The sequence below is a fragment of the Halichoerus grypus genome, chromosome 10, assembly GCF_964656455.1.
Source record: "Halichoerus grypus chromosome 10, mHalGry1.hap1.1, whole genome shotgun sequence".
NCBI classification, from domain to species: Eukaryota; Metazoa; Chordata; class Mammalia; order Carnivora; family Phocidae; genus Halichoerus; species Halichoerus grypus.
Genome location: NC_135721.1, coordinates 108,930,323 through 108,942,897, shown reverse-complemented (window position 1 = coordinate 108,942,897; position 12,575 = coordinate 108,930,323). Strand labels below are relative to the sequence as shown.

Genomic DNA, 12,575 nt, shown 5'->3' with positions numbered 1-12,575 from the left:
CCCCCAAGTGGCTTGTATTCTAACAGAAGTTTCCCAGTAAGGGAAGTGTAAGACCATATCATACAAAGTCAGAGCACAGTGAACGTTCAAATAGAAATAGTAGGGTGCCTAGGGGGCTCAGTCAGTTAAGCGTCTGCCTTCGGCTCAGGTCATGATCCCGGGGTCCTGGGATCGAGTCCCGCATTGGCCTCCCTGCTCAGCGGGGAGTTTGCTTCTCCCTCTGCCCCTCCCCACTGCTTGTGCTCTCTCCCTCTCTCAAATAAATAAATAAAATAAAATAAAATAAAAACCCAAACAAATAGAAATAGTGAATGCTATAGAAGAGAACACAGTATAGTCATTGAAGCCATGGAGATAGAAAGAACGAGATGTGGATTCAACCAGACCACCTGCATGGTCTCAGGTGAGTTACATAACCTTTCTGTGCTGGGTATTTTGTGTTTGCTGTGCGGACCCCTCACTCTCCTTTCCCATCTTGCCCTTTTTGAGGCCAACCAGTGAAGGCTACCACAATGGGCTCATTGACCCTCAGTTTGGGTCCAGCCAAAAGGCATTAGCAAGAGATCAGAGGAAGGGAGGAGAATGAGGTCGGGGTGTGTGCGCCCCAGACTTCCTCTCTGCTGGGTCTGCCTCACTTGAGTATGTCATCTGTTTCCCGCTGGAACCCTGATTGATAAACTCCTTGAGCCTCAACTTCCTCAAACATAAAAAAAAAGTGTTGGGAGAAATATTATCTACGTTGAAGCAGAGTCAATACTCATCTACCTCCTACTTCACAAGGGACCAGGGCTGGCCCTGTTGCTCTGGTTTGGGGATAGGTGATCAGGGGCCGGGGTTGACACAGAGACTTCTACCTGAGACAGTGGCGGCTGAGGCTGGGAAATACTAGGAACGGGAAGTCAGGAGGGGAAGGAGACAGATTCAAAAATCCAGTAAAAAGTGAAAGTCAGCATTTTTTCTGACTTAAATTACCTGCCCCTCATTCTCTACCCTCAAAACCTTTCTGACCTCAATTCTGGAATGTCTCTCTGCTGTTCGTTTTGCCCCACCCACACCAACGTCCTTGCTGATCCTAACATTCTCCAAACACACTCATCCCTCTGGGCCTCTGCTATTCTCTGCCTGGAACCGTATTCCCCCAGATATTTATAACCCCTGCCTTCTCACATCCTTCAGGTCTTTGCTCAAAAGCATATACTCAGTGAGACTTTTCTTTTTTTTTTTTTAAAGATTGTATTTATTTATTTGAAAGAGAGAGACACAGCGAGAGAGGGAAAACAAGTAGGGGGAATAGGAGAGGGAGAAGCAGGCTTCCTGCTGAGCATGGAGCCCAATGTGGGGCTTGATCCCAGGATCCAGGGATCCTGACCTGAGCTGAAGGCAGCCACTTAACCGACTGAGCCACCCAGGTGCCCCTCAGTGAGACTTTGTATACCATCTTATAGAAAATAACCACTCAAGGGGTTATTTTCCTCATCCCCAACCCCCTGCTCATGGTCTCCCTCTCTCTCTCAAATAAATAAATAAAATCTTAAAAAAAAAAAAAAAGAAAGAAGGAAAAAAGGAAATAACCACTCCACATAGCTTTTAACACTTTCTGACATACTAAGACATTTGTTATTAATTTACTAGGTATCTCTCTGGCCAGAATATAAGCTCCATGAAGTCAGGGACTTTGTTGTGTTCACTGTTGTATCCCAAGTGCCTGACAGAATGCCCGGCATGTATTGGACACTACCAAATATTTGGTGAATGAATGAAGTGTGAATGAGGGAGGGAGGGAGTTCTAGCCAACTCAAAAGGATCAGAAAGGAGGCCAGGCTCCATGCTTGGGTAGGTCAGACACTAGGAAAATGTCAGGAGCTGTCCTAGGTACACGGGGAATGCTCAGGAAAGTGATGTCAGATGCAGATTTTGACCTTACGAAGTTCACAATTTCACAGAAGGGATGAGACACAGGCATGAATATAACCATCTCTGAGGCAGAAGAAGCCACAGCCACAAGAGAGCCGTGAATTCAAGAGTGAGAGATTAGAGAGACATCATGAGGAAGGCATCAGATGAACAAAATCTTAAAAAATCACTAGACTCTGTCTTGCTTGTGAAGAAGTAAATACGTTTACTTACGGCTGGCTTACAGCAGTACTTCCTTATCTCTACATTGCATTTATAGCTGAAAACACTTTCATATACATATACATAGATACTTTCATAGTCATATTTTATTTGATTATCATTTCATGTATGGAAGGTATATCAGTCAAGGATTGATGTGTAACAAGCCACCTTCAATGCAATTCTTATCCTAACTACCTGGAGTTAGGTCAAATTTCACAGATGAAGGGCACGGTTCTCCACAAGACTATCCTCACTTTACACACCAGCCACCAGCTACAGGGTTCCTGGTTCACCCACACTTCTGACCATCTGTCTACTAATTCAGGATTACCATTCTCTCAGGTTCCATAATTGGCTAGAAAAATTCATAGAAACTGGGAAAACACTATACTTATTATTATAATTTTGTTATAAAGGCTATAAATCAGACTTGCCCAAAGAAGAGACCCATAGGGGTGAGGTCTGAGAGGGTCCCAAATATGGAGCTTCTGTGTCTTCAGGATGTATCACCCTCCTGGCATATTGATATGTATCACCAGACAGAGTAGCTCACAAGAGCTTTGGTGTCCAGAGTTTCTATTAGAGTTTTGTTATATAGGCATGATTGATTGAATCATCAACCATGTGATTTAACTCAGTCTCTAGCCCCTGTTCCCTCCTGGAAGGTTGGGCTGATATCACAAGGCTCAAAGCTCCAAAATTCTAATCACATGGTTGGTCTTTCTGGCATGACCAGCCCCCAACCTGAGTCGTCTCTTTAGCATAAACTCAGGTGTGGTTCAAGGGGCCTGCCATGAATAACAAAGATTCTCTTATCACTCAGGAAATTCTGAGGATTTAGAAGCTCCCAGAAATGAGGGGTTGAGGAGGAAATCAGCCAAATTCTCTGTTATATAACACCACTCCAAAACTCAGTAGCTTAAAGTAGTAATTATTTATTCTCACATATCAGTAGCTCAGCTGATCTAGGATGAGACTGGTTGAGCCCAGCTCCAGGCTGTGATAAGGTCTGGCTTAATCAGCTTCATGTGTCTCTCATCTTCCTTGGACCAGGGGATGAGCCAGGGCGCATTCTTTACATGACTATAGCAGAAACACCAAAGGACAAGCCCAAACCTGAAAGCACAGTTCAAGCCTCTTGTGCATCATGTTCATTATCAAGTTCTCTGGTCAAACTCAACATCACTGAGGGGGCAAGGAGGTATGCTCTGTCCGTAATTGGAGTTGGAAGGAGAGTAAACATTTCCTGTTTAACAATATGAACTATAACATAGGAAAAGTATTATTTACTCCTTTTATGACCTTTCTGTCCCTTTGTGGTAGGCGGGTCTACGAAGATGACTCTTGAATGTTCAGGACCACCCCATTCTCCTAGCCATGGGTTGTTCATGTCTTAAATGTTCTCCATAGGATATTATTCTTTGGACCTGCGGCTTTGATTATGTTAAAACAGATCATATTTTAGTTTGTTACCAAATCTTCACAAGTGCTTACTAATTTAATTAGATTCTCAATTTACCAGCAAATAAATAGGCACTGAAAGAAAGAACTCTGATCTTAAATTCTTGGTTCCTGTCTTTCTCCCTTCCTATCTTCACTCTCATTTTCATAGTTTGCCCTTAAAATCCTTCTGATCTTTTGATCTCCAGACATGAATCATGCTATGTAATTTGAATAATAATGAGTAATGGTAATAACTGAAAAGATGGAGAATCTGGATTCATTTCTTATCTAGAAAGATACTAAAACCACTTCCAGGGAACATTCAGACCCTTTACAGCCCATTCCATAATTTATGAATGTGTGAATGCTTCCCATGAACAGCCTGGTGAGTCAGACATTTTCACTGGGCTGTCTTAAAATTAGAACCCAAAGAGCTTCATTCCTACCCCCCTGGACAGTCTCATAAAGGGTATTCTAGCCAGAGAGGAGCCAAAGTTGACCCTTCATATACATAAGTGGGCAGAATCAAGTACAGCTGTGGTAATATCTGTAGAATAAAACATCCTAATTTTTCTCTTTGGTTCTGAGGTGGAAGAATTTTTAGAGAAAACCTTATCAGGGAAGACTTCTCTCTTATGTAAAACTTACCTCATTGTGTCCTTTCCCAGGCAACAATGCCTTGAATGGGAAAGTCAACTGGGATCCACCTTGCTAAGCATTTCAGGAAAGGGATCTTTACGGTGGCACTCCATAAAAGAGATCAAAAGATTCGTTGAAAAATGACCCAATCCATGCTCTGTAAAAGAGAAATATAGGCAGCTTATACGTTCATATTCACGGCCTAAGGTACAACAGGCTCATTCACACTGATTCATTAAACGATATTTGTGGAGCATGGTTGCAATGCCTGACACTGTCCTTGGTGCTGATGTTAGAGACACGAGCAAGAGGAGCTTCTTCCTCACGGACTACAGTCTTGTGGAGGAGACAGGCGTTAATCAAACTAAGTGTAACCGGGTATTAAATGGAAGTTGCAACTGAGGTATCACAATGCATTCCAAAATGAGTTGCCAGAACAACACGTGAGTTTTTAAAGGTTCTGTCAAAACCCTTCCCTAAAGGGCACAAATAAAAGAGCCCTGGATTGGAGAAAGGGAGAGGATTTCCTGTAAATGAGCATTTACATAAGCTTCCCCCTAAAGCAAAAAGATGGGAGTGCTTCTCTCTTCATCCAAGCCAAATAAGGGATTCTTCAATGCAACCACTTGAAAAACTGATTTTTATTCCTGCAATTATGAGGAACAGTAGTGTATTTTAAGGCCTATGGCTCTAGAGGTAGGCTAAGCTAGCAGAGAAAAGGAGGGGGAAGGAAGAGAGGGAGATAGAAAGAATTGTTGCTATTTTTTGAACTAACTCTTCTCATTTCCAGGCTAGGTCAGAGGTGCAAGAATCCAAGAGACTAAATGTAAATCCCATGTGTATCAGTTTTCTACTGCATGATAATGCTGCATAACAGATAACCACAAAGCCTCAGTGGTATAGAGCAATAAGTATTTATTTAGCTCACAAGTTAATGGGTCACCTGGGGTGTTCTAGTCTGTGCTGGGCTTGGCTGATCTTGGCTAAGTTTGCTCATGCACCGACAGTCAGCTAGCTGGTGGGTTTGCTGTGGTCTAGAATGCCTTCGGTTAAACAACTCATCTGTCTTTAGCATGGCCAAATCCTCTATCAGGCTTCCATGGGCTTGTTTATAAGACATAGATCCAGCTTTCAGTAAAGAGGAGGGAAGTGTGTAGTAGAGAAATCTTAAACCAAGAGCAGACCAATAGTAGAAATCTTGACTTTCAGAATGCTCATGGTGAAGGCTGAGAAGGAAACAGAGAAGATGTTATTAGAAATGGGATAAAGGGAGATCCTTGCTATGTAGCTGTAACATGCTTACCAAAACTGTGTCCTGCAGTCATGTGGAAAACATAACTTGTAAGCAATGAGCTTGGATATTTAGTTAAGGAAATTCCAGAGTCAAGTGTTGGAGATGCTGCCTGGTTTCTTGTTGCTTATAATAAAGTGCCAAAGGAGAGAGATAAATTGAGGGAAGAACTGTTAAACAAAAAGGAACCAGAATGATTTTGGAAATTCTCAGCCTCTCCAGATGTCAAAACATGTTAAAGCTCCAAAACGGCTATTGAAAGTGTGACACAGAGAAAAGTCTGAGTGTGTGACTGTCCCACCCTTTGCTAAAACCTCAGATTTCATGTAATTCTCCTTAGCTTAAAAGGATGAAATCAAAAGGTTGGTGTACTCAACCACACACAAAAAACTCTTCCAAGAGAGTAAGGGTGTTTCTCACAGATTTTTTCAATCGAACCAGAAGGCTTCTAGGAAACTTAAAAGCATTGTCCTTCAGCCATCTTGGTCACCTATGGCCAACCGGCCTCTCTCAGCAACTGAGGCAGGGCAATTCACCTGCATGCACCCCTCCTGTGCCATAGTGGGAGAGATTTCATCCCTGCAGAAGACAGAGCAGTGGCATTAACCGGGTGCCATAAGATGTACATACTTTAAACAGAACAAAGGAGAGCTCATTGCACCTGAAACAAAGAAAGATATTCCCACACAAGGTGATTTCCCTTGACAAGGAAATGTTCCAGAGCCAAAATCCATTCTTACGCAGCTGACTAAGGATCATGGGACTGCTTTTCTCAACAAGTCAGCTTTGAGTTCATCAAAAGGAAGATTATCTGTATGTCCCTCATCTAATCACATGAACACCCTAAAAGGAGAGCATTTTCTTAAGCTGGTAGCAGAAGAGGAAATCAGATTCAAAATATCAGAAGGACTTGATATGCCACCGCTGACTTGAAGATGGAAAAGGAACATAGGACCCCTCAGAGCAGAGAAGAGTTCCTGGCTGAGAGCCAGCAAGGAAATAGGGACCTCAATCCTACAAGCACAAGGAACTGAATTTGGACAACATCCTGAATGAATTCTTTCCAAGATGAGCCCAACTTGTTGACACATTAATTCTGGCTTTGTGAGTTCCATAGCAATGGAACCAGCTAAGCCCACACTTCTGACCTACAGAAGTATGAGAAAATAAATGGGTGTTGTTTTAAGCCACTAAGTGTGTGGTTACTTATTACACAGCATTAGAAAACTAGTCCAGCCCCTTAAGCCCTAGGCACAGAACTGACACATCATAACATTCACTGTATTTTATTGGCAAAAGCAAGTCTCAAAGCCAAGATAGGTTCAAAGGGTATGGATATAGAAGCCACGCTGGGAGCATTGCAAAGGGCATGGATACAGGTAAGCATGAACAATTGGGACCATTCCTGCCCCACAAGATAAGAATGTTGGCCTGGGGTCATTTTGAAAAGGAACCTGCATAATAAGAATATTTTTTCCAGAAAGCAAGGAAACCAATGGGGTGGAAAACCAGAAGTCAAGGGAGCGGTGGGAATGACCATTCAAAGGGCATTATCAAAAGGTAGCATTGGAGGGGCCATCCATGAGAGTCAGCTTCAAACATCTCCCAGGCAAAGAGAAGGCAAACCCGTCTTATACCAGTACCAGTACAAGTAAGAACTTTCTGACTTGCCCATGCTCCACAGTCATACCCAAAGGATGGGACAATTCTTAGACAGGCCTGCTGGGCTCAGGCCCTCGTAGGTCCCTAATTCATTTGCTCCTTCTCAGACTGGTCACTGTTACATAGGAGCAATATGACTGTGCTCATTTGATTCTTGTCAATGCTATATGACCTAGATGTCCCTGCAGCATGGTAAAGCATTGTACCTACCCAGTACTTGGAAATTATAATGAGGCTGATACCATAGCCATAGAGAAAACTGTCGCTTCTATAGTATGTATGTGTCAGAGTGGTGCATTTGTCAAGCCTCTAAAACAGTCCTCTGCAGGACAGCCTCGAAAGACCAGAAACAACATCTAGTTCAAGGGGAAGTGAGATGTGCCCTGAACATGTGCCCTGAATCATGCTTGTTTAACCCAACAGTTACATGTGGAACCGTGTAAAGAGCACTTAGGATAGAAGCATTTTTCTTTATTTCTCAAACTAAATTAGAACCAGCTCCCACAGACTGGTAGGAAGACCAGTATCTTACTCTTGGGCTTCCACCCTGAACCAGCTTATAAAAGAACACCGAGGCGTACACAATCCAAAATGGCAGAACCACGGATTTCAACTTACAGGCTGGGAGAGCTCTGTTGTCCGTTGGACTAGTGCAATCTTTTCTGCCATTGGTTTTTGCAGCCACCTACCAGATCTCCACTATACATCTAGTGTTACTGTTCAGAACTCTGGAAACCATTTTTTTTTAAAAGGGGAACTCTTGGGGCAGCTATACCCATCAATAGTAAGCTCAGCCATAGGTGCTCTTCATTGAGACTCCCAGGCCACTGCTACCATTTCTCATCCCTCACAGACAGCCACAGAACCATTCTCCAAAACCATGCCAGGACAGACATGATAGCTGCATCATAGTGGGGCAACCATCCGCCCCTCAAGGCATCTACCTCAAAGTCTTGATTTTAGTTCTGTGTGTGTACATTTGTAGCTTGGGCTGGTTTATTTTCTAACTCTCTAGTTAAGCTGTTGGCCAGGGAAGTGGTCATCTTAAGACTCAACTGGGGCTGTAGAATCTGCTTCCAAACTCACTCACCTGGTTATTGGCAGGCCTCAGCTCCTCATTAGCAGTTGGCTGGAGGCTTCATCATGTGGGTCTCTCCAAAAGGTTACTCACAATATAGCACTTACTTCTTACAAAATGAGAGATCCAAGAGAGAGGGAAAGCAAGAGAGCATCCAAAACAGAATCTGCAGTCTTTCATAACCTAACCCTGAAAATGACATACCATCAATTCTGTCATATGCTATTGGTCACACACATCAACTCCACTACAGTGTGGGAGGAAACTATACAAAGGGGTGAACAACAAGAGGTGGGGAATCATTGGGAGCCATCTTGGAAGCTGACCGCCACCAATCCTTTTCTTAATCCTACATCCCTGTCTAGTGACCACCACATTTCTGCTCCCTCTGGAGAAAAAAAAAATTCCTAAAATTTTGCCTTTTTTAGATAATTTGTTAAAATTGTTTTTTAGAAAATCACAATGTATGATTTTCCTTCCTCTGTTCTCATTTCTTTCATTCATCCAATTAAACCTTTGTTCCCACCAGTTTACTCTTGTTTGTCAAGGTCACCAGTGACTTCTGCATTGCCAAATCCATTGGTCAATTCTCAGTGCTCATCTCGCTCAACCCACTACTAGCATGTAACACAACCGATCACTTCCTTTTCCTTGAAACACTGTCTATAGTTGGCCTCCAGAATATCACACTCTTCTGGTTCATCTTCTCCCTCACTGGCTGCTTAATAAGCATTTCACAGATTTATGAAGACATGAAAGGGAAATACCTAGCAGTCATAGTAAAAACTAAGCAAACTTTAAAATGAGGCAGTTATTATTTTCAGAGGAAAAAAGTTGCACAAGAGAGAAAACGTTTTTAAGAGTTCATTATTTGGTTGAACAGTGAACAATATCCGAATAGGCAGATCAATCTCTAAACACTTAGTCAAATCATTTTTTTTTTTTGCATAACTATATTGAGAAGATTGAATAAGGAAAATTGGAGGGGAAGTTCTGAGTGAAGGTAGATAATTTCTTAAAACGTTAAAAGCAATATAAACATTATTTGGAAACATGGAAGTTCATACTGGAAGAAACAACTAAAGAGTTGAAAGTGGTTACCTCAGCTGTATGCTGGGAAACTGGATAAACCACTGCACTGAGAATAGCTAGAAAAACTGGAAAAAATCAGCTGATGGAAGGCATCTATGAACTAACAAGTTAGTGAAGATAGACTTTCCCTCCCTCCATGTCTCCCTCTTCCCAGTCTTCAACTCCTATTCCCTGGGATCCCTCTCCCCAACACAAAAATCTAAGCCTCTGTTTTCTGGGGGACCATAGTCTAGGACTCAAAATACGAGATGTTAAGATAGCTTCTACAAGAGACCTGACCTAGTCTGGGTGATCAGTGAAGGCTTCTCCAAGGAAATGACATTAAAACAGAGATTTGGAAAATAAGTAAAAAGAGACGCATAGGTGATTAAGGGATGGGAGGACACTCCAGACAGAAAAAACTCTATTAGCAAAAATCTTGAGTTGGAATGGATATTGGAACATTTGAGACTGAAAGGAAACCAGTGTCATATGGGCCCAGACATAAGGCGAAGGAAGGTGGGAGGGGAAGTGGAGGGAAGCCAGATCCATGCAGACGCTGGACTGGAACATGACTAAGGTTTTGTTCTAAGAATATTGAGAAAGCCTTGAAACCTTTTAGGCATGTGAATTGACATGGCTGGAGTTGGTTTTAAAGATTGCTTCTGCTGCTTTGTGGAGAATGGATTGGAGAGAAGTGAGGCTGGACACGGGGATGATGATTAAGGAGCTCGTGCAATGATCCAAGCAAAAGATGAAGGTAACTGAGCTAGAGTGGTGGTCTTAGAGACAGAAAAGAGTGGACAGATTTGAGAGATGGGGAGAAGTGCATTGGAGCTTGGTGATGGCTTGGATCTTAGTGGGCTGGGAAAGGGAAGGGTCTATATTAATTAACTGAATGCCTCAACCAGAAACTACTAATTCCTCAAAGCTTCCTTGGGCTAGACAGTGCGGAAAAAACAAGAAGTACAAGATGCAACCTCAATCCTCAGAAAGATAATGATCCAGTTGGAAAGGTAAGACACACAAAACCTGGCTGGCTTCATGAAAGATTGTTCTGGGTGGATAGAAGATGAAGTGAAAGATCCTCGAAGCCAGGGACATGAGCTAGAATGCTCATGTCCTGATGATGATGATAATGATGGCAGTGGAGATAATGGTACAAAAGCTAACATTCCCCAGTGGTTTTTATGTGCCAAGTGCAGTGCTAAGGGATGGGGACTTTATCCTTAGGGAAACAAGACACTTTTATAATGTTTTAAGAAATGAGTAGCTCAATCACCCTTGCATTTTAAGACACTCTGAGTTTCTACATAGAGAAGAGATTAGAGAATCTGAGTGAAAGAACAAAGAGGAGTTGACCAGCTAGCAGGCTACTGCAATAATTCAGATATGAGATGGAGGTCTGTAACAGATTCTGTCAGTAACCAGCCCATAACCATCAGCTCTCATCATTCCTCACATGCCCAGGGTGTCTGACTGCCTCTTTCTCTTCCCTCAGCTGTTGAACTACGCTGGGCTCACATGTGGGACAGACCAGAAGTACTAAGGAGTTGATGTCCTCAGAAGTAGCCCTCAACAAGTGAGGGGCAGAAGATGGGAGACAAACACTCCAGGTCCTTTGTCTCTCAGGTGAGAGCTTTGAGAAGAGTGCTACACAGTTTCCCAGAGTCCCCAGCATGACTGAGCCTCAGCTGCCCACTGATCTGTTCATTACCCATCCTGTAGGGCTGCCTTCCCTTCCCTCCCTCCCATCCCCACTCCCCCACCAGAGCTTTCTAAGATCGCCTCCAAATAAACCACTTACACTCAGATTCTTGTCTCATAGTCTGCAGCTGGGGGACCCCATCCTAAGGCAAGTCTCTGTCCAGTGTGGTGGCAGTATGGGGCCACAGAGAAGCCTCCAATTTAAGACATATCAGAGGTTAGTCCCCTTCCTTATGGGAAGCCATGAAACAGCTGGGACAATGCTTCCTGTATCTTTGACCAGCAAAGGAACAACCCAAGATCCATGAGGGAGATGTGGTGAGGAACATTCAAGGAAAATAAGCCTTGTTTGTTATGACTGAGCTTTAACCCCAAACTCCAGGGTGAACTCTCCAACCCTTATAAGTTGGGCTGGATCATAGGAGTCATGGGAATGCCTCTTGTTTCTTTCCTCAAACACACATGCTAAAGGCGTAATGGTTACCGTATTAGTTATCTATGTCTGAGTAACAAATTACCCCAAACTTGGTGGCTTAAAACAACAGTAAGCATGACTATCTTCACAGTTTCTGTGGATCACAATTTTGACCCAACTTAGCCGGACAGTTCTACCTTGGGATCATTCATGAGGTTATATCAAATTTCAGCAGGGGCTTCACTCATCTGAAGGCCTGACTGGGGCTGGAGGATCCATTTCCAGGGTGGCTCACTCACCGCATGGCAAGTTGGTGCTGGCTCTTGGTGGGGAAATTCCATTACTCTTTATGTGGGCCTCTCCTGGAGATACTTGAGCCCTTACAACATGGCAGCTGTTTTCTCTCAGAGCGAGTGATGAGAGAGAGAGAGAGAGAGAGAACACCAAGTGGAAGCTATCCTTTTGATGGCCTAGCCTTGAAGTCACATAGCATCATTTCCATCACATTCCATTAGTCAAGGCAACTCACTAAGTCCAGCCAACATTTGAAGGAGGAGAATTAGGTCCACCTTTTGAAGGCAGGAGTGTCAAAGAATTTGTGGACATATTTTAAACACCACGGTTGCTTACTTGACCCTTTCCTCTAGATCCTCACCCTAATCTTGGCCCTGATGGTCTTTCCAATTCTGTGACAAGAAGGTGGTTAGAAAAGGAAAACCCAAGGGTATCAGAATGAAGAGAGAAGTTCCTCTCTGGACCTAGAGCAGAGCTGCCCTCTGCAGCTCCTCCAGGCCCTTCTTGCCACACCTAAGAGCCTAGAGAACATATCATGAGTGCCCCCCCACCCCCACCCCAGGGCAAGCAGTAGAATGAGCCTGAACCTGGGTAATTCAGAAAAACAATGAGTTAGGAAGTTACAGGAGAGTTAACAAAATCAAAGAGAAAGATACAGAACCAGGTTCAGGAAATAGGAGCTACTTCTGAGTAGTACAAACTGGGTGATTTTAGTTTTCTTTTTGCTTATTATATGTATTTTCAATAGTGAGCTTGGATGCATGTAACGGGGGAAAAAACAATTAAAAAGTTTTTTTAAAGAAGGGCTCTCAAATTATTAGGTTAGAATAGAAACTCTAATTATATGCTGTTTTCAA

General features: G+C 43.0%; 1 long non-coding RNA gene across 1 annotated transcript; it reads left to right on the top strand.

Moving 5' to 3' along the window:
* Nucleotides 1-9,927: 9,927 nt before the first annotated feature.
* On the top strand, nt 9,928-10,916 carry LOC118536473 (uncharacterized). Its single transcript, XR_004917688.2, has 3 exons — nt 9,928-10,062; nt 10,234-10,318; nt 10,804-10,916. It is a non-coding gene; the product is annotated as an uncharacterized LOC118536473 (long non-coding RNA).
* Nucleotides 10,917-12,575: the final 1,659 nt, after the last annotated feature.